Consider the following 21,277-nt stretch of genomic DNA (forward strand, 5'->3'; position numbering starts at 1 on the left):
CCATGACACATTCCCGGACGAGCATTTGTTTGCTATCCAAACACCACCTTGGTATGCGGATATATGCAACTTCATGGTCACGGGAAAGTTCCCACCCGAGCTCACGAGGTCACAAAGAGATAAGATCAAAAAAGAAGCGAGAAGGTACATTTGGGATGAACCGTACCTTTGGAAACATTATGCAGATCAGGTAATAAGAAGATGTGTTGAAGAACATGAGGTACAATCTATTCTTAACTTTTGTCATAGTTATGCTTGTGGAGGGCATTTTGGTCCTCAAAGAACCGCCAGGAAAATTTTAGACTGTGGATTTTATTGGCCCCGACTTTTTCATGACTCTTACACTTTTTGTAAAAGCTGTGAGAGATGTCAAATGACAGGTTCTTTGAGTACCCGAAACCAAATGCCCTTGACCCCCATCTTGGTCTGTGAAATATTTGATATATGGGGTATTGACTTTATGGGTCCTTTTCCTTCATCCTTTGGAAATTTATACATCCTTTTGGCTGTCGACTATGTTTCCAAATGGGTAGAAGCAAAGGCAACAAGAACTGATGATGCAAAAGTTGTTGTAGATTTTGTCAAGGCTAACATTTTATGTAGGTTTGGAACTCCAAAAGCCTTGATCAGTGACAGGGGCACACACTTCTGCAACAAAACTCTTGGATCAGTTCTCAAGAAGTATGGAGTCCAACATCGGGTGTCCACAGCTTATCACCCGCAAACAAATGGACAAGCTGAAGTGTCAAACAGAGAAATCAAGTCCATACTCGAGAAAACAGTGAACACAAACCGCAAAGATTGGAGTTTGAGATTAGAAGATGCACTTTGGGCATACCGAACTGCGTATAAAACTCCAATTGGGATGTCACCTTATAGACTTGTGTTTGGAAAAGCTTGCCACCTCCCTGTTGAACTGGAACACAAAGCTTTCTGGGCTGTCAAAAAGCTAAACATGAAGATGGATGAAGCGGGTGTTCACCGAAAGTTAGAGATCCAAGAGCTGGAGGAGATAAGAAATGAAGCATTCGAGAGTTCACGCATCTACAAAGACAAGACCAAAGCATTCCATGATAAGTACCTCTCCCGTAAGACCTTTGAAATTGGTCAAAAGGTATTACTCTATGACTCTCGACTTAAATGGTTTTCTGGTAAGTTACGGTCCCGGTGGGTAGGACCGTTCATTGTTACTAATATATTTGATCATGGTGCAGTTGAGATTAAGAGTAACAAAACTGGAAAAGTGTTCAAAGTTAATGGCCATAGGTTAAAGGTTTTCTATGAAGGTTTCCAAGAGAAAGATATGGAGGTTGATAGCTTGGAACGCCCGGACTACACTGAGTGAATCTAAAGGGCAAAGTCGAGCCAAAGACTTGAAACAAGGGCGGCTAACCGAGAGGCAACTCGGGAGTATTTCTCTCTATTTTCTTTATTTTGATTTATTTCATCCGTGTTGAAATGTTTTTACGTCTTTTCGAGGGTTCCGCACAAATAACTTTTCCATTTAATGCTCAAAGAAAATATGTTTTTGTTTAAGAAAAAAAAAAAAAAAAAAAAAAAAAATCGTAAATTTCATGTTAACAGAAAGAAAACGCACGGGGTAAGCCAAAAACGCACGGTCCTATGCTAAAACGCATGGTCATAATTTTTTGCCCATGCTGCCACTTCGAGGTTTTTAAGAAAAAAATTTTTTTGGCACGGGCTGGCTCCAAAACGCATGGGTAAAAGGCCAAAACGCACGGCCTAGGTTCTAGACCATGCGTGTCGTCGCAGTTTGTTGCAAACAGAAAAAAAAACGCATGGGGCTCCCAAAAAACGCACGGCCTAAACACATGGCCGTGCGAATTGATCAAGTTCTTTTAAAACACGCACAGCCTTCATTAGACAAAGGCACGGCTAGAACTCACGGACGAAACCAATTGGCTTGATCGACAGCTTGGGTCGTGCGATTCGGTAAGCAGATCGACACTCGATTTTCAATCCATCGTGCATTCTTCCTTTCCCTTTCTTCTCACGGTCATGTTTCCTTCCTTCCCACTCCTCTGAATTCTCGACCGATCCTCACAACCCTAGGCTGGGGTTTGATTTTTTTTTTCTCTCCAATTAATCCAAGATTGAGGCACAAAGAGTTCAAGACTAAGCTTGGGGAGGCGCTTTTAGAAGGAAGATTAGAAGCTTTCATCTCCAATTAGACATTCCACCATTGAAGAGTTCAAGCTTTCTTGAGGTTGAAGATGAACTGAATCATACAAGCCAACTCCTCAAATCCAAGCGTTTAAACGGTAAATTCCTTCCATATCTCAAGTTTTACGCTTTGAATTTAAAATTGTTTGGTTGGAATAATTGTGAACCCGTTCTTGTGCTTCATATAATTGTTCATTCGTGCTTGTCTAGTTGTGTTATCATCTTTGGGCGCCACCCATTTGTCAGATATCCGGGTTGTCATCATGCCAAAACGCAAGAAACCACAACCAAAAGAACAATGGGAATCCCAATATGGTGTCACCACCATCCTCCACGACTCTCTTGAGCAACGTGAGCGATTCCTTCACCTCAAGGGCCGCGAATTTTCTCAACAACGGTTTGTAGATATTCCCACTCTCCAAGAACTAGGCGTTTATGATGGTGTCCATAGATTGTTTAGCAACATCGGTTGGGAGAGACTTCTCACTTTGGCACCGATGGAATCATATAAAAACACCACCATTGAATTCTTACAATCTTTGGAATTCAATGACAATGCAAAAGGTCTCTCTTTTCGTCTCATGCGTATGCAACTTAAACTGAGTCTAGACGATCTTAGTGGGTTTGTTGGGATTTCTAAATTCAATACATATGGTCCTAAATTAGGCAGCATGCGAGAGAAGAATAATCTTTTTAAAGCCCAAGCCAAAGCCTTTTGGAAGGAAATCACGGGACTTGATGTGTATGAAGCTCGATCCGCCAAAGCATCTCATATTATCCATCCAGTCTTAAGGGTGGCTCTCCGAATTATTGCGAACCTTGTCTTCCCCCAAGAGGACGTTAGCAGAGCCGGTAAGATGGAGTTAGAAATTCTTTGGTGCATGGTCACCGGCTTGAAGAGACCTCATTTTGGCGCCTTCCTTGTTTCCAAACTCCTTAAGGTCTCTACTAGCGATTCGGGCTCTATTCATTGTGGCGGGATTATCACCTATCTTGCCACCCGCCTTGTTTGTGCCGAGCTTTTTGAGAGCAAGCGCCCGGACCTCGAGAAAATCACGCATGGCACCAATACCATCACATCCAGTGTCCTTGTAGCCTCATCTTTCTTCCGTAAAGAAGGTGATGGTAGTATCACATGGTTGGTGCAAGGTGAGCCACATCTCCGAGTTCCTGCTGGGGATTTCAGCTCTCTCCAACTCCATCAGGACATCACTAAGACTCGGTGGTGTCTACCAAAGAACACTTCTGCAAATTCCATCCCGCGCGCTCCCGCGCCCATCCCGAGCGACAGCACCCCTATTCCTCCCGCTCACTCCACTGCTCCCACTGCAAGGGGGTCCACTTCTGCTGCCCCAGTAGAGACTGCAGGTCATTTCTACACCCGACAGGCAGCTCAGTCCCACGACATATACATGAGGCGTTTTGACCACCTTGATCAAGCTGTTGCTGACATTCGCGCTGACGTGCAACAATTAACCCAAACGGTACACCAAGCCATGCAGTTCATGCAGCGTTGGGCCCCTCGCAGCTAGTAGATTGCCCTACCCTCTCCGAGCATCGAGGACGATGCTTGATCTTAAGCTTGGGGAGGGGTTTTTGTACTAGGTTTTTGTACTAGGTTTTAGTTTCAGCATGCATGTAAAAAAAAAAAAAAAAAAAAAAAAAAAAAAAAAAAAAAAAAAAAAAAAAAATTCAATCTAAAGAAACCTAATCCTTTTGAATAAGTTGAAGTAGTAGATTAGTCGTGGCTTGAGATTAGAACTTGTTCGTTTTTCATTAAAACTCTTGAAGCAAACCAATTTCACACGAACACGTCTCCCGAAGCTACTCGTGCAAAATAAAAAATGATAAAGTTATCAACACCGCATCATAAAGAGAGATATAGTTTAGCCCTTGGAACACACGATCGGTCTTATGAGTTATTGCTCATTCATCTCCAAACTCCAATTTCAAAGAGTCATAAAATGAATATAAAATTTCAATGACTCGAATTCTCCAGCGCTCTAAAAAGTCTTTTCTACCTATTCCCTTCTAAATACCCTGCTTAGGGACATTGTTTCCGACTATACTTACGGGTCTTTGCGCGTTTACATCAGTCCCCCCCAAAAAAAAAAAAAAAAAAAAAAAATAATATATATATAAAAAAATAAATAAATAAATATTATTAAGTTATTCTGTGACCTTTGGGATTCGAACAAGTAAACTCCGAGGGGTGTTTTACACCTAATTGCCTAAAGCAAAATTGTTTGGGACTTATTGGGTTGAAAGTTCGCTATACGGGTTCCATAGAAAGTCATGAACTTAATAATAACAAATAAAGCTAATCTGTGGCCTTTGATGTTCGGGCAAGTAAACCCGAGTGATCTCTTTAAATCTAGCACACTAAAGTCATCTGATTTGGATGTGTTGGTTGGAAGCCCGTTACACGGACTTCAAAGGAAGCCATGAGCTTTATTTGCAGAAAAATATAATTAGATAGTTTGTATATATTTATGTTTATAGTTCAATTGAATAACATGTTTGAAAAATGTTTGGTTGTAAACATTGGGACTGACCGTAAACTACTTTGACTGGTGTAAGTGGTTTGAAACGTGTAACCAATCTGGGTAAATATTAGGGAATTCTTAGAAAATATTTTTTTAGAAAAAGATTGTTGTCAGTCAACAAATAGCTGGAGTCAGTCATTGTCATGATTTGAAAAACGAAAATGAGCATATTTTGCATCACATGTTTTCACGAGAGTAAGACCATAATATGTTCCATGTGCTAACCCAATACCTGTAAAAGTGAACAAGTGTTGTAACTTTTGATTTTGTTGAGTTGCGTTAGGGAATGGCTAAAAACCTTGTTTTACTTGTTATATATCTTTATGGGGTTAATGTCAAGTTATCTCAAGGCCCGACAGCTACACCTTCGACTGTATGACATAATGAGGTTAATTGGATTGAACATGTTCGTTGTTTTGTTCATTGCATTAATGTTTGAAAAAAAAAATATATATATATATATATATATATATATATATATATATATATATATATATATATCTTTTTGTACATATGTTATTTTCTTTATTTCTTCTTTTATTGCATACACACATTCTTAATTCCATTTAGTCCTTTTCGTTCCTTCCATTCTTTTCATCTTGGTTTCTTTTTAGTCACCTGTCGTCTTCTCTAGGTAGATTCTCGATTTCGTTCTTTCTTGAGGACAAGAAAGGTCTAAGCTTGGGGAGGTTTGATAGGTGCATTTTATGCACCTACTTTGTATGTTTATTTCCATCTTTTTATAGCATTCTACTTTATAATTCTTGCATTTAGTTGATTATTAGGGCAATTGCATATTTCATTAAGAGTGCCTGGTACTTCACTATTTTTGATTTATTTTGCAGGCATTATGGAGCATGGAACGTGGAGCTTGGATGCATGGATGCATGGATGCTTGGATGCTTGGAACGTAGAGCTTTGGAACATGAAGATGGAGCCAACAGTGAAGACGTTTTGGAATTTTAGCAAAAAGCATGGGCCATGCCAAAAACGCATGGTCAAGACAAATGGCCATGCCAACGAAAAACACATGGGCAAAAGGCATGGCCATGCTAAAAACGCATGGCCTCATGGCATGTCACGTGAACTTTAATAAAAGAGCAGGAGACGTCATTTTTGAGGGGAGAACGGTTTTGGGAGTAGTTTCTGGCAATCTAGGCCAATTTTGGGAGAATTCTTGGAGCTTTTGAGAAGACTTAATCATTGCAAACATTTGGATTTCACTTTTGTAAGGATTAAACATTCCAATTCCATCTTATTCTTGTTTGATTTGTTCTTAGCCATGTGTGGCTAAGAAACCCTAGTTTCTAGTTCTTGTTCAAAAAAATGTTGATTGCTTGACTTGAAGCATATGATTTGATGTTTGATTTGTGATTCTATTCTAGTGATTATGTTTTTGTTTAAACTAGAATCCTTGAATTTGATTTGTGTTTGATTGGCCACTTTCATGAATTGAATTTTTGTGCAGTTAATTAACTTTTAGGGCACCTAATCGTTCTATTGAGTTAATAATTGGTAACAAGCAATAAGTTTTCTTATTGTAAAACATATATCACATGTTTTCACACTTCCGAGCGTATGAGAAGAAATGAACATTGTTGGGAAGCTTGTACAAAACTTAATGCAGTTTTTCAATACAATCTAAGAGCGTGTTTAGGTTGAATTAGTAAAGCTAGGTCTAATCAAAGAGCGTGTTTTGGTTAGATAATTTGGCAAGCGAGAGTTATTAGAGCGTGTTAATATCTTTCAGTACCAACATAGAATAGCAATCTTGAATTAGATCAAGTCATAATCAAGTTGAACAACAACATTGAGAACTAGAACTAGAACCATTCAATCAATTTGTTTACAAATCTATTTCATTTTGTGCATGCTTTTAAAGTAGATTGTTATTTAGTTATTTACTTTTGCAAACAAACCCCCTTTTTGTGACCAAAGTACCTTGTGCAAAAAGGTATAGACTTTTGTCCCGTGTCTCTGTGGTTCGACCCTGCTTGCCTTGTACTACTTTTTAGTGCATTAAAGCAGTGTATTTGGAGTCTATTGTACCCCTTTTATTTGTTGGGTCTGACACGCCTAACAAATTGGCGCCGTTGCCGGGGACACGGTGTTACTAATTGTTTATGCCTAGATCCTTTCGTACAGGTATACCACTGCCAATTGACTCGGAGATAGAGAAGACTGCAAAGAAGTTAAGGAAGCAAGCCAAGCTTCGTAAGAGGCAACCAGTTTCCGGTACTTCTTCATCCTCCAATCCCCCGGTCATCAACATTTGGGAGGATATTACCCTCTCAAGTGTGTCTGCATCCGAAACAGAAAGTCCATTACCTTCACCTCAACCATCCTCATCTAGAAATACCACCCCACCCTCTTCACCTACTCATCACAACCCAAACAATACACCCACAGAAACTTCAACCACTACTCATACCATGGGAGACAACCATGGAGGGAATCCGCCTCCAAATCCACCACCCGAACAAACCCTTCGCCAATGGGCGAGGCAAGAGGTTACTCAACAACCTCTTTGCATCACCTATCCGGCAGCCACAAACCTTGAATTAAAATCCGGTCTCATTCACTTACTCCCAACCTTTAGAGGCTTAGAAAATGAAGATCCCCACAAGTTCCTCACAGAGTTCCATGTTGTGTGTGTTGGCATGAAACCGCACAATGTCACTGAAGACCAAATCAAGCTTAGGGCATTTCCCTTTGCAGTGCAAGACTCAGCAAAAGATTGGCTTTATGACCTCCCACCGGGGACGGTCAACACATGGGTAGATCTTGCACGCCTCTTCTTAGACAAATACTTCCCAGAAATGAAAGCCTCAGCCCTAAGAAGAGAGATAATTGGGATCAAACAACACAAAAGAGAAGCCTTTCATACATATTGGGAGAGGTTCAAAAAGCTTTGTGCCCGTTGCCCAAAGCATGGTATTAGTGAGTATCAAATCCTTCAATACTTCATTGAAGGCATGACTCCTTGGGAAAGAAGACTTCTTAATGCTTCAAGTGGAGGATCTTTGACTGACAAGACCCCAACGGAGATTCGGGATCTCATAAAAAACATGGCAGAGGATTCAAAGCATACTAGTCAAGATGAAGATTGGTACACAGATGCACCTCGAGGTGTAAAAGAAGTGCACACTCCTCAAATTGAAGCTCAACTATCCGAATTGACTAAGGTGGTAATGATGCTTGCTAAGGACAAAGGTGTGCAATCCACACCCCGTCCCTGTGGCATTTGCACTCAAGTGGGACATCCGACTGATATGTGTCCTCAATTGCAAGAAGAAGAATATGAAGAAGCAAATGTTATAGGAGGCTATTCCGGGCATAATCAAAGAACTTATGATCAACCCCGAGGCAATCAAGGGTGGAACAACAACCAAAACATGGGTTATCAACAAAGACCCCCACCCCATTACCAAGTAAGGCCTCCATTCCCACAACAGAATTACCAACCGAGGCAACAACAACCTCCTCTTCCTCAACAAGCTGGATCCTCAAGTATGTCCTTAGAAGACATAGTCAAAAGCCTAGCCACCAGCACCCAAAGTTTTCAGCAAGAGACCAAGGCAAGCATCAAGAATCTTGAGCAACAAATGGCACAACTTGCTCAATCGGTGAGCAAAATGGAGAATCAAGGAAAGCTACCTCCTCAAACTGAAAAGAACCCAAAGCACAATGCTTGTGCAATTAGCTTGAGGAGTGGAAAGAAATATGACGGCCCGAAGATACCCGAAGAAGAAGAAGAGGAGTTGGTGATAGAAGAACCACCAAAGAAGGATGAAAAGAAAGAAGAAATGGTGGAGCAAAAGAAGCCGGAAGAGAAAGAAGCAAAGATCACACCACCACCTTTTCCATCAAGATTGAGCAGCAACAAAAAAGAGAGAGAAGATAGTGCAATCATGGCAATGTTTCGGAAAGTTGAAGTCAACATTCCTCTCTTAGATGCGATCAAACAGGTACCTAGGTATGCTAAGTTTCTTAAGGAACTTTGCACATCTAAAAAGAAACTGCGAGGTAATGAGACAGTGAAAGTAAGTGAAAATGTGTCTGCAGTTTTGCAGAAAAGGATGCCCCCAAAGTGCAAGGATCCAGGTGTTTTTACCGTTCCTTGCAAATTGGGAAACTTGTATGTCCCCCGTGCTATGCTAGATTTAGGAGCTTCAATTAATGTTTTACCATATTCTGTTTATAAATCTATTGGCATAGGCACTTTAACAAAAACAGGGGTAATCATCCAACTTGCAGATCGTTCTATAGTACACCCAAAGGGTGTATTAGAGGATGTTTTGGTGCAAGTTAATGAGCTTGTCTTTCCTGCAGATTTTTATGTGCTTGATATGGGAGATGATGACCATCCATCCTCGAGTTCCATACTTTTAGGTAGACCATTCTTGAAAACAGCAAGAACAAAAATTGATGTCTACAATGGTACACTGTCCATGGAATTCGATGGGGAGGTCATCAACTTCAATATCTATGAAGCAATGAGGTACCCAAGTGATGTTCATTGCATAAATTTTGTTGATATAATCCAACCTTTGACTGAAAAGTGTTTTGAGTTGACTAACCATGATTTGTTGGAGTTAGTTTTGAGCAGGAATATTGATAGCAAGTCAGTCAAAGAGATTGCAGAAAATTTCAAGTTAGATGAAGAGTTGTTGGAAATTGTGGAGAGCATGGAAGAAAAGAAGAAAATAAGGTATGATAATAGCAATGTGAAATTGCCCATTTCTGACACAAAACTTCTTCCTTCTATTGTACAGGCACCTAAGCTAGAATTGAAGACTCTTCCAGATCATTTGAAGTATGCGTACCTTGGGGAAGAGAATACTTTGCCTGTCATTATCTCCAACAAGCTGTCCATTGTAGAAGAAGATGAGTTGGTGACTTTGCTGAAAAAGTATAAGAAAGCTATTGGGTGGACAATTGCTGACATAAAGGGGTTGAGCCCTTCCTTGTGCATGCATAAGATCCACATGGAGGAGGACTTCAAACCAACTCGAGAAGCACAGAGAAGACTGAATCCACCCATGATGGAGGTGGTAAAGAAAGAAATCATGAAGCTTTTGGATGCAGGTATGATTTACCCTATCTCAGATAGTAAATGGGTGAGCCCCGTTCAGGTAGTCCCGAAAAAAGCAGGGGTCACAGTTGTCAAAAATTCTGAGGGAGATTTGGTGCCAACCCGTGTGCAAAACGGGTGGAGGGTTTGTATTGACTATAGAAAGTTGAATGCCTCAACGAGAAAAGACCATTTTCCTTTGCCATTTATTGACCAAATGCTAGAGAGATTGGCGGGTAAATCTCATTACTGTTGCTTGGATGGTTTCTCGGGTTTTCATCAAATTCCGGTAGCCCCGGAAGATCAAGAGAAAACCACCTTCACTTGTCCCTTTGGCACATTTGCTTATAGGCGTATGCCTTTTGGTCTATGCAATGCACCTGCAACATTTCAGAGATGCATGATGAGCATTTTTTCTGAATATGTTGAAAACATCATTGAAGTTTTCATGGATGACTTCACAGTCTATGGGAACTCCTTTGATGAATGTTTGAGCAATCTAATAAAAATTTTGCAAAGGTGCATTGACACAGATCTTGTACTTAACTATGAAAAATGCCATTTCATGGTGGACAAAGGATTGATTCTAGGTCATATTGTGTCTCGAAAAGGCTTGGAAGTTGACAAAGCCAAGATAGATGTTATCAAAAGTCTTCCTTACCCGACAAATGTTCGGGAAGTTCGTTCGTTTCTTGGCCATGCAGGTTTCTATCGGCGGTTCATTAAAGATTTTTCAAAGATTACAGTGCCGATGTGTCAACTACTCCAAAAAGATGCTGAATTTGAGTTCACTCAGCCATGCAAGGATGCCTTCGATTGTTTGAAGGATTTACTCACCTCTGCTCCAATCATCCAACCACCTAGTTGGGATCTCCCGTTTGAGATCATGTGTGACGCGAGCAACACGGCTGTAGGGGCAGTATTGGGTCAAAAGGTGGGTCGAGCACACCATGTCATCTATTATGCATCAAAGACCCTTGATAGTGCACAATGCAACTACACCACAACAGAAAAAGAGTTGCTCGCTATTGTTTTTGCACTAGAGAAGTTCCGGCAATACCTCCTTGGAACTAAAGTGATCATATACTCGGACCATGCAGCCATAAAGCACTTACTTACCAAGAAAGATTCGAAGCCGAGGTTAATACGGTGGATGCTGCTTTTGCAAGAGTTCGATATTGAGATCAAAGATAAAAGTGGGAAAGAGAACCTAGTCGCCGACCATTTGAGCCGAATAGTTCAACCCGAAGATGCGATTCCCATCCATGACACATTCCCGGACGAGCATTTGTTTGCTATCCAAACACCACCTTGGTATGCGGATATATGCAACTTCATGGTCACGGGAAAGTTCCCACCCGAGCTCACGAGGTCACAAAGAGATAAGATCAAAAAAGAAGCGAGAAGGTACATTTGGGATGAACCGTACCTTTGGAAACATTGTGCAGATCAGGTAATAAGAAGATGTGTTGAAGAACATGAGGTACAATCTATTCTTAACTTTTGTCATAGTTATGCTTGTGGAGGGCATTTTGGTCCTCAAAGAACCGCCAGGAAAATTTTAGACTGTGGATTTTATTGGCCCCGACTTTTTCATGACTCTTACACTTTTTGTAAAAGCTGTGAGAGATGTCAAATGACAGGTTCTTTGAGTACCCGAAACCAAATGCCCTTGACCCCCATCTTGGTCTGTGAAATATTTGATATATGGGGTATTGACTTTATGGGTCCTTTTCCTTCATCCTTTGGAAATTTATACATCCTTTTGGCTGTCGACTATGTTTCCAAATGGGTAGAAGCAAAGGCAACAAGAACTGATGATGCAAAAGTTGTTGTAGATTTTGTCAAGGCTAACATTTTATGTAGGTTTGGAACTCCAAAAGCCTTGATCAGTGACAGGGGCACACACTTCTGCAACAAAACTCTTGGATCAGTTCTCAAGAAGTATGGAGTCCAACATCGGGTGTCCACAGCTTATCACCCGCAAACAAATGGACAAGCTGAAGTGTCAAACAGAGAAATCAAGTCCATACTCGAGAAAACAGTGAACACAAACCGCAAAGATTGGAGTTTGAGATTAGAAGATGCACTTTGGGCATACCGAACTGCGTATAAAACTCCAATTGGGATGTCACCTTATAGACTTGTGTTTGGAAAAGCTTGCCACCTCCCTGTTGAACTGGAACACAAAGCTTTCTGGGCTGTCAAAAAGCTAAACATGAAGATGGATGAAGCGGGTGTTCACCGAAAGTTAGAGATCCAAGAGCTGGAGGAGATAAGAAATGAAGCATTCGAGAGTTCACGCATCTACAAAGACAAGACCAAAGCATTCCATGATAAGTACCTCTCCCGTAAGACCTTTGAAATTGGTCAAAAGGTATTACTCTATGACTCTCGACTTAAATGGTTTTCTGGTAAGTTACGGTCCCGGTGGGTAGGACCGTTCATTGTTACTAATATATTTGATCATGGTGCAGTTGAGATTAAGAGTAACAAAACTGGAAAAGTGTTCAAAGTTAATGGCCATAGGTTAAAGGTTTTCTATGAAGGTTTCCAAGAGAAAGATATGGAGGTTGATAGCTTGGAACGCCCGGACTACACTGAGTGAATCTAAAGGGCAAAGTCGAGCCAAAGACTTGAAACAAGGGCGGCTAACCGAGAGGCAACTCGGGAGTATTTCTCTCTATTTTCTTTATTTTGATTTATTTCATCCGTGTTGAAATGTTTTTACGTCTTTTCGAGGGTTCCGCACAAATAACTTTTCCATTTAATGCTCAAAGAAAATATGTTTTTGTTTAAGAAAAAAAAAAAAAAAAAAAAAAAAAAAAATCGTAAATTTCATGTTAACAGAAAGAAAACGCACGGGGTAAGCCAAAAACGCACGGTCCTATGCTAAAACGCATGGTCATAATTTTTTGCCCATGCTGCCACTTCGAGGTTTTTAAGAAAAAAAATTTTTTGGCACGGGCTGGCTCCAAAACGCATGGGTAAAAGGCCAAAACGCACGGCCTAGGTTCTAGACCATGCGTGTCGTCGCAGTTTGTTGCAAACAGAAAAAAAAACGCATGGGGCTCCCAAAAAACGCACGGCCTAAACACATGGCCGTGCGAATTGATCAAGTTCTTTTAAAACACGCACAGCCTTCATTAGACAAAGGCACGGCTAGAACTCACGGACGAAACCAATTGGCTTGATCGACAGCTTGGGTCGTGCGATTCGGTAAGCAGATCGACACTCGATTTTCAATCCATCGTGCATTCTTCCTTTCCCTTTCTTCTCACGGTCATGTTTCCTTCCTTCCCACTCCTCTGAATTCTCGACCGATCCTCACAACCCTAGGCTGGGGTTTGATTTTTTTTTTCTCTCCAATTAATCCAAGATTGAGGCACAAAGAGTTCAAGACTAAGCTTGGGGAGGCGCTTTTAGAAGGAAGATTAGAAGCTTTCATCTCCAATTAGACATTCCACCATTGAAGAGTTCAAGCTTTCTTGAGGTTGAAGATGAACTGAATCATACAAGCCAACTCCTCAAATCCAAGCGTTTAAACGGTAAATTCCTTCCATATCTCAAGTTTTACGCTTTGAATTTAAAATTGTTTGGTTGGAATAATTGTGAACCCGTTCTTGTGCTTCATATAATTGTTCATTCGTGCTTGTCTAGTTGTGTTATCATCTTTGGGCGCCACCCATTTGTCAGATATCCGGGTTGTCATCATGCCAAAACGCAAGAAACCACAACCAAAAGAACAATGGGAATCCCAATATGGTGTCACCACCATCCTCCACGACTCTCTTGAGCAACGTGAGCGATTCCTTCACCTCAAGGGCCGCGAATTTTCTCAACAACGGTTTGTAGATATTCCCACTCTCCAAGAACTAGGCGTTTATGATGGTGTCCATAGATTGTTTAGCAACATCGGTTGGGAGAGACTTCTCACTTTGGCACCGATGGAATCATATAAAAACACCACCATTGAATTCTTACAATCTTTGGAATTCAATGACAATGCAAAAGGTCTCTCTTTTCGTCTCATGCGTATGCAACTTAAACTGAGTCTAGACGATCTTAGTGGGTTTGTTGGGATTTCTAAATTCAATACATATGGTCCTAAATTAGGCAGCATGCGAGAGAAGAATAATCTTTTTAAAGCCCAAGCCAAAGCCTTTTGGAAGGAAATCACGGGACTTGATGTGTATGAAGCTCGATCCGCCAAAGCATCTCATATTATCCATCCAGTCTTAAGGGTGGCTCTCCGAATTATTGCGAACCTTGTCTTCCCCCAAGAGGACGTTAGCAGAGCCGGTAAGATGGAGTTAGAAATTCTTTGGTGCATGGTCACCGGCTTGAAGAGACCTCATTTTGGCGCCTTCCTTGTTTCCAAACTCCTTAAGGTCTCTACTAGCGATTCGGGCTCTATTCATTGTGGCGGGATTATCACCTATCTTGCCACCCGCCTTGTTTGTGCCGAGCTTTTTGAGAGCAAGCGCCCGGACCTCGAGAAAATCACGCATGGCACCAATACCATCACATCCAGTGTCCTTGTAGCCTCATCTTTCTTCCGTAAAGAAGGTGATGGTAGTATCACATGGTTGGTGCAAGGTGAGCCACATCTCCGAGTTCCTGCTGGGGATTTCAGCTCTCTCCAACTCCATCAGGACATCACTAAGACTCGGTGGTGTCTACCAAAGAACACTTCTGCAAATTCCATCCCGCGCGCTCCCGCGCCCATCCCGAGCGACAGCACCCCTATTCCTCCCGCTCACTCCACTGCTCCCACTGCAAGGGGGTCCACTTCTGCTGCCCCAGTAGAGACTGCAGGTCATTTCTACACCCGACAGGCAGCTCAGTCCCACGACATATACATGAGGCGTTTTGACCACCTTGATCAAGCTGTTGCTGACATTCGCGCTGACGTGCAACAATTAACCCAAACGGTACACCAAGCCATGCAGTTCATGCAGCGTTGGGCCCCTCGCAGCTAGTAGATTGCCCTACCCTCTCCGAGCATCGAGGACGATGCTTGATCTTAAGCTTGGGGAGGGGTTTTTGTACTAGGTTTTTGTACTAGGTTTTAGTTTCAGCATGCATGTAAAAAAAAAAAAAAAAAAAAAAAAAAAAAAAAAAAAAAAAAAAAAAAAATTCAATCTAAAGAAACCTAATCCTTTTGAATAAGTTGAAGTAGTAGATTAGTCGTGGCTTGAGATTAGAACTTGTTCGTTTTTCATTAAAACTCTTGAAGCAAACCAATTTCACACGAACACGTCTCCCGAAGCTACTCGTGCAAAATAAAAAATGATAAAGTTATCAACACCGCATCATAAAGAGAGATATAGTTTAGCCCTTGGAACACACGATCGGTCTTATGAGTTATTGCTCATTCATCTCCAAACTCCAATTTCAAAGAGTCATAAAATGAATATAAAATTTCAATGACTCGAATTCTCCAGCGCTCTAAAAAGTCTTTTCTACCTATTCCCTTCTAAATACCCTGCTTAGGGACATTGTTTCCGACTATACTTACGGGTCTTTGCGCGTTTACATCAGTCCCCCCCAAAAAAAAAAAAAAAAAAAAAAAAAAAAAAAATAATAATATATATATAAAAAAATAAATAAATAAATATTATTAAGTTATTCTGTGACCTTTGGGATTCGAACAAGTAAACTCCGAGGGGTGTTTTACACCTAATTGCCTAAAGCAAAATTGTTTGGGACTTATTGGGTTGAAAGTTCGCTATACGGGTTCCATAGAAAGTCATGAACTTAATAATAACAAATAAAGCTAATCTGTGGCCTTTGATGTTCGGGCAAGTAAACCCGAGTGATCTCTTTAAATCTAGCACACTAAAGTCATCTGATTTGGATGTGTTGGTTGGAAGCCCGTTACACGGACTTCAAAGGAAGCCATGAGCTTTATTTGCAGAAAAATATAATTAGATAGTTTGTATATATTTATGTTTATAGTTCAATTGAATAACATGTTTGAAAAATGTTTGGTTGTAAACATTGGGACTGACCGTAAACTACTTTGACTGGTGTAAGTGGTTTGAAACGTGTAACCAATCTGGGTAAATATTAGGGAATTCTTAGAAAATATTTTTTTAGAAAAAGATTGTTGTCAGTCAACAAATAGCTGGAGTCAGTCATTGTCATGATTTGAAAAACGAAAATGAGCATATTTTGCATCACATGTTTTCACGAGAGTAAGACCATAATATGTTCCATGTGCTAACCCAATACCTGTAAAAGTGAACAAGTGTTGTAACTTTTGATTTTGTTGAGTTGCGTTAGGGAATGGCTAAAAACCTTGTTTTACTTGTTATATATCTTTATGGGGTTAATGTCAAGTTATCTCAAGGCCCGACAGCTACACCTTCGACTGTATGACATAATGAGGTTAATTGGATTGAACATGTTCGTTGTTTTGTTCATTGCATTAATGTTTGAAAAAAAAAAAAAAATATATATATATATATATATATATATATATATATCTTTTTGTACATATGTTATTTTCTTTATTTCTTCTTTTATTGCATACACACATTCTTAATTCCATTTAGTCCTTTTCGTTCCTTCCATTCTTTTCATCTTGGTTTCTTTTTAGTCACCTGTCGTCTTCTCTAGGTAGATTCTCGATTTCGTTCTTTCTTGAGGACAAGAAAGGTCTAAGCTTGGGGAGGTTTGATAGGTGCATTTTATGCACCTACTTTGTATGTTTATTTCCATCTTTTTATAGCATTCTACTTTATAATTCTTGCATTTAGTTGATTATTAGGGCAATTGCATATTTCATTAAGAGTGCCTGGTACTTCACTATTTTTGATTTATTTTGCAGGCATTATGGAGCATGGAACGTGGAGCTTGGATGCATGGATGCATGGATGCTTGGATGCTTGGAACGTAGAGCTTTGGAACATGAAGATGGAGCCAACAGTGAAGACGTTTTGGAATTTTAGCAAAAAGCATGGGCCATGCCAAAAACGCATGGTCAAGACAAATGGCCATGCCAACGAAAAACACATGGGCAAAAGGCATGGCCATGCTAAAAACGCATGGCCTCATGGCATGTCACGTGAACTTTAATAAAAGAGCAGGAGACGTCATTTTTGAGGGGAGAACGGTTTTGGGAGTAGTTTCTGGCGATCTAGGCCAATTTTGGGAGAATTCTTGGAGCTTTTGAGAAGACTTAATCATTGCAAACATTTGGATTTCACTTTTGTAAGGATTAAACATTCCAATTCCATCTTATTCTTGTTTGATTTGTTCTTAGCCATGTGTGGCTAAGAAACCCTAGTTTCTAGTTCTTGTTCAAAAAAATGTTGATTGCTTGACTTGAAGCATATGATTTGATGTTTGATTTGTGATTCTATTCTAGTGATTATGTTTTTGTTTAAACTAGAATCCTTGAATTTGATTTGTGTTTGATTGGCCACTTTCATGAATTGAATTTTTGTGCAGTTAATTAACTTTTAGGGCACCTAATCGTTCTATTGAGTTAATAATTGGTAACAAGCAATAAGTTTTCTTATTGTAAAACATATATCACATGTTTTCACACTTCCGAGCGTATGAGAAGAAATGAACATTGTTGGGAAGCTTGTACAAAACTTAATGCAGTTTTTCAATACAATCTAAGAGCGTGTTTAGGTTGAATTAGTAAAGCTAGGTCTAATCAAAGAGCGTGTTTTGGTTAGATAATTTGGCAAGCGAGAGTTATTAGAGCGTGTTAATATCTTTCAGTACCAACATAGAATAGCAATCTTGAATTAGATCAAGTCATAATCAAGTTGAACAACAACATTGAGAACTAGAACTAGAACCATTCAATCAATTTGTTTACAAATCTATTTCATTTTGTGCATGCTTTTAAAGTAGATTGTTATTTAGTTATTTACTTTTGCAAACAAACCCCCTTTTTGTGACCAAAGTACCTTGTGCAAAAAGGTATAGACTTTTGTCCCGTGTCTCTGTGGTTCGACCCTGCTTGCCTTGTACTACTTTTTAGTGCATTAAAGCAGTGTATTTGGAGTCTATTGTACCCCTTTTATTTGTTGGGTCTGACACGCCTAACATATACCTATTATAGTTTATCTAAAATGTATGTAATATGTATGAATCCTTTTATGGAAATGTATTAGTGTTGTGAATTTATCAAACCATAGATTAACTTACGTGAAATGTGTGCGAATAGAAATCTTTCTTATATGAATGTACACTTCTGGTACGAGTGCGTAGAGTGATGTATCATAAACTATACCTATTATAGTTTATCTAAAATGTGTATAATATGTATGAACCCTTTTATGGAAATGTATTAGTGTTATAAATATATTCAAACTATACTTTTTATAGTTAAATAATACGTGTTCCAAAATGAATATGGATAATATTTAATATGAATGTCTTAGTTTCAGTTCATAATGATAAACTAACTAGGAAACACATTCAAACATTAAAACTTATGATTATACACTTTGCTCAACATAATACAAAGTGTTATGATATTTACATGTTGTTGGTAAAATTTAGCAATTCTACCCTGTTTTGGAAAAATCATAGAAAAATCATACGAAGTCGAAAACTAGATCCGTAAATTCTGAGAGTTCACAAAATGTGTCTAGTTTGCTCATAAATTTTATCTCAATTTATAATGACCTCTAACTTGGGTGAAAAAGTCCAAGATCACAGACTGGTCCGGATTGTTGTTTGAAATGATAGGCAGTTTTGTAAAAATCGCCATAAATTGTAGAAAAATCGTATGGAGATGTGCAAGTAGCCATTTTAAAGATAAAAACTTGAACTATTTGCACCTTGTACAGTTTTGAAAACAAAAATGTGTAAGATGCCCAAAACAGTCCGTGAATGGAGTTGAACTTTTCTGATGAAGGCTGTTAGAAAAATCTAGTTATGTTCTTAGTGTTTTAACTTGTATTCCCCCCCTGAAAACTTGAGAAAACATGAAAATGTAGGGGTATGAACTCACCTTGAGTGATTTCAGTAGATGATTGTTGAAGAAAGGAAGTGTTTAATTCAAGAACACTTGGAGATGCCTTGAAGGTTTTCGAGAATCTAACATCATAGTTAGGGAGTTTGTCTAAGCAACCAAAGATTTGAGTAGAATGAAGTGAAATAATAATAGGGAGGATGAATTTTTACTTACTAAGTGTGGAAGAACACTTGAATCCAGCCTTGGATCTCGAAAATTTGTGTAGAAGAGTTTGAGAGAAAAAGTGATGTTTGTTACTTAGTGGAATGAGAGAAATGAGAGAAAATGAGGAGTGTGGTTGATTGTTCCAGCTCAAAAACGTGGGAGTGAGTGAAATTTGAGTGTAAGGGAACATTGAAGTGACATAGGTAAGGTGGGGAGGTATGGCTGGTCATAGAGTGGGTGTGGGGTGGTTGCTTGTGACTTTGATTTTTTTTTTTTTTTTTTTTTTTTTAACTTGCAAGGCACAATGGAATATATTACTCCTATAAAGGAAATTGACTCAATCAAGGACGATTTCACAATTAAAGTTCGGATCATACGTCTTTGGACTCAAAAGTCAAGAACAATGTCTTATAATAGTCTATATCCCATTTTTAGTTTAATTTTCTAAATATATGTGTGGTTGTCTATGTGTGTGTATCTCTTTAAAAATTCTGCAATTTCATCATTTTATGACCCCCATTTGCGAAGTTGAGTATTTATTTCCAAAAATGCGAAACTCCAGGGACAATATTTGAAATCTTCTGTTTTCTTCCCCAATTCGCATTCTACTGTGAAATACTTCGCATCTTCATTCTTACACCCTTCGCATCCCTTCGCATTAATCACCTTCGCATTTTCATTCTTACACCCTTCGCATCCCTTCGCATTAATCACCTTCGCATTTTCATTCTTACACCCTTCGCGTCCCTTCGCATTAATCACCTTCGCATTTTCATTCTTACACCCTTCGCATCCCTTCGCATTAATCACCTTCGCATTTTCATTCTTACACCCTTCGCATCCCTTCGCATTAATCACCTTCGCATTTTCATTCTTACACCCTTCGCATCCCTTCGCATTTTAACCTAATTAATCAAATGCGATTCACAAAATTTTTCATTCCAGATGCGAACACAGTTTAGTTCTTGAACTCTAAACTTGCGAAATCAAAATTTTCATATGTTGAACCCATATGCGAATATTAACCCAATTGACTTCAAATTGATTCATAGATGCGAACACTCGATTGTTTTACTTTCGCAAAATGAGCATCAACAACTCCACAATCGAGTTTTTAAATTCTTGCAACCAACAATTTCATAGTCCTTGACTTCGCGTTTTTCTTCATGAATCATCCCTCAATCATCAATCCAATTGCGAATCAAAAACTCATATGTTCTTGCTTTATCGATTCATCGACCTAATACACAAGGTTTAATAGAGTTGACCGGCTTGACTTGATGACTTGACTTGACTCAAGATTGACGATTGTCACAAATTGACCCGAATATGACGGTTGTCACAATTTTGAACCAAGAATTCGGCTCTAATACCAACTGATGCAGTGCAAAAAAACAACACGAAGATAACCAAGAATGAACCTGTTGATTCTAAAAGAATAGCCAGGACAATCTCTTCAAAACCACGTTGATTCTACGAATATCGTGGGATTAGCTTCAAAATCTGGGTTAACACACATAGAATTTGGGAGAAAGTCGAAAGCTCATAAAATTGATGATCGACCATCCAAATTACATCAAAAACAGTTAAATAAGAAGCAGAAATTAAAATGAAACCCTAAAAGTCCATGGGCCAAATACAAACCCAGAAACAAAACCCAAAAATTAAGGAAAAATAACAAAATTGTTCATAACTTCATTTAGAAAGTGATTTATGGACTCAAAAATGGGTAAGTGCCCTTTGGGCACTTATCTAGACGTGCTCCTTGCTCCAAACTTCGATTTGACTAGTCGTAGGCCCAAAACGGAGATTCGTAGCCAAAGTTATGGTCATTTCCGTGAAGCCCTTTAATCACACGATCATGAGCCTCTAGGAACGCAAGAGTCTGATCCTCCACACTAGGGCCCGCATCAGGAAGCCATAGGAGTGGAGAAGCTTTGCGAGCTTCATAAAAGGGTTTACATGGCCTTGTGCTGGGCATGGGACAAGAACTGCATGCGGTTTTTTTCCGTAACCCATTTTGGTTTAGCTTCTTGAATTTGCGATGAAGATGGTAAGCTTTATATAGAGTTCGTCATTCCAATCATTAACTGAGTAATAAGGTTTGGAAATTGATTATTGATTTTTTATTTTTGCATAGTGGCTACTTAGTTACGTATTAAATAAATATATATTTATAACAATAGAGGTTATAGTTGTTTTTCCCGTTTGGCATGGTTGCGTGCATATTGAAATTTATTTATATCTTGTTTAATAGCAAGGCCATTCCCCTTTAAAAATTGCAAATAATGTTCAACTAGTTAAACCATCAACATAATAGTT

General features: G+C 39.3%; 1 pseudogene; it reads right to left on the reverse strand.

Moving 5' to 3' along the window:
- LOC145030084 (7-deoxyloganetin glucosyltransferase-like) overlaps positions 1 to 20,974 on the reverse strand; it is a 65,830-nt pseudogene extending 44,856 nt beyond the window's left edge.
- Between the last annotated feature and the right edge of the window lie 303 nt (positions 20,975 to 21,277).

This window comes from Lactuca saligna, chromosome 2, assembly GCF_052625555.1.
Source record: "Lactuca saligna cultivar CGN05327 chromosome 2, ASM5262555v1, whole genome shotgun sequence".
Classification (NCBI taxonomy): Eukaryota; Viridiplantae; Streptophyta; class Magnoliopsida; order Asterales; family Asteraceae; genus Lactuca; species Lactuca saligna.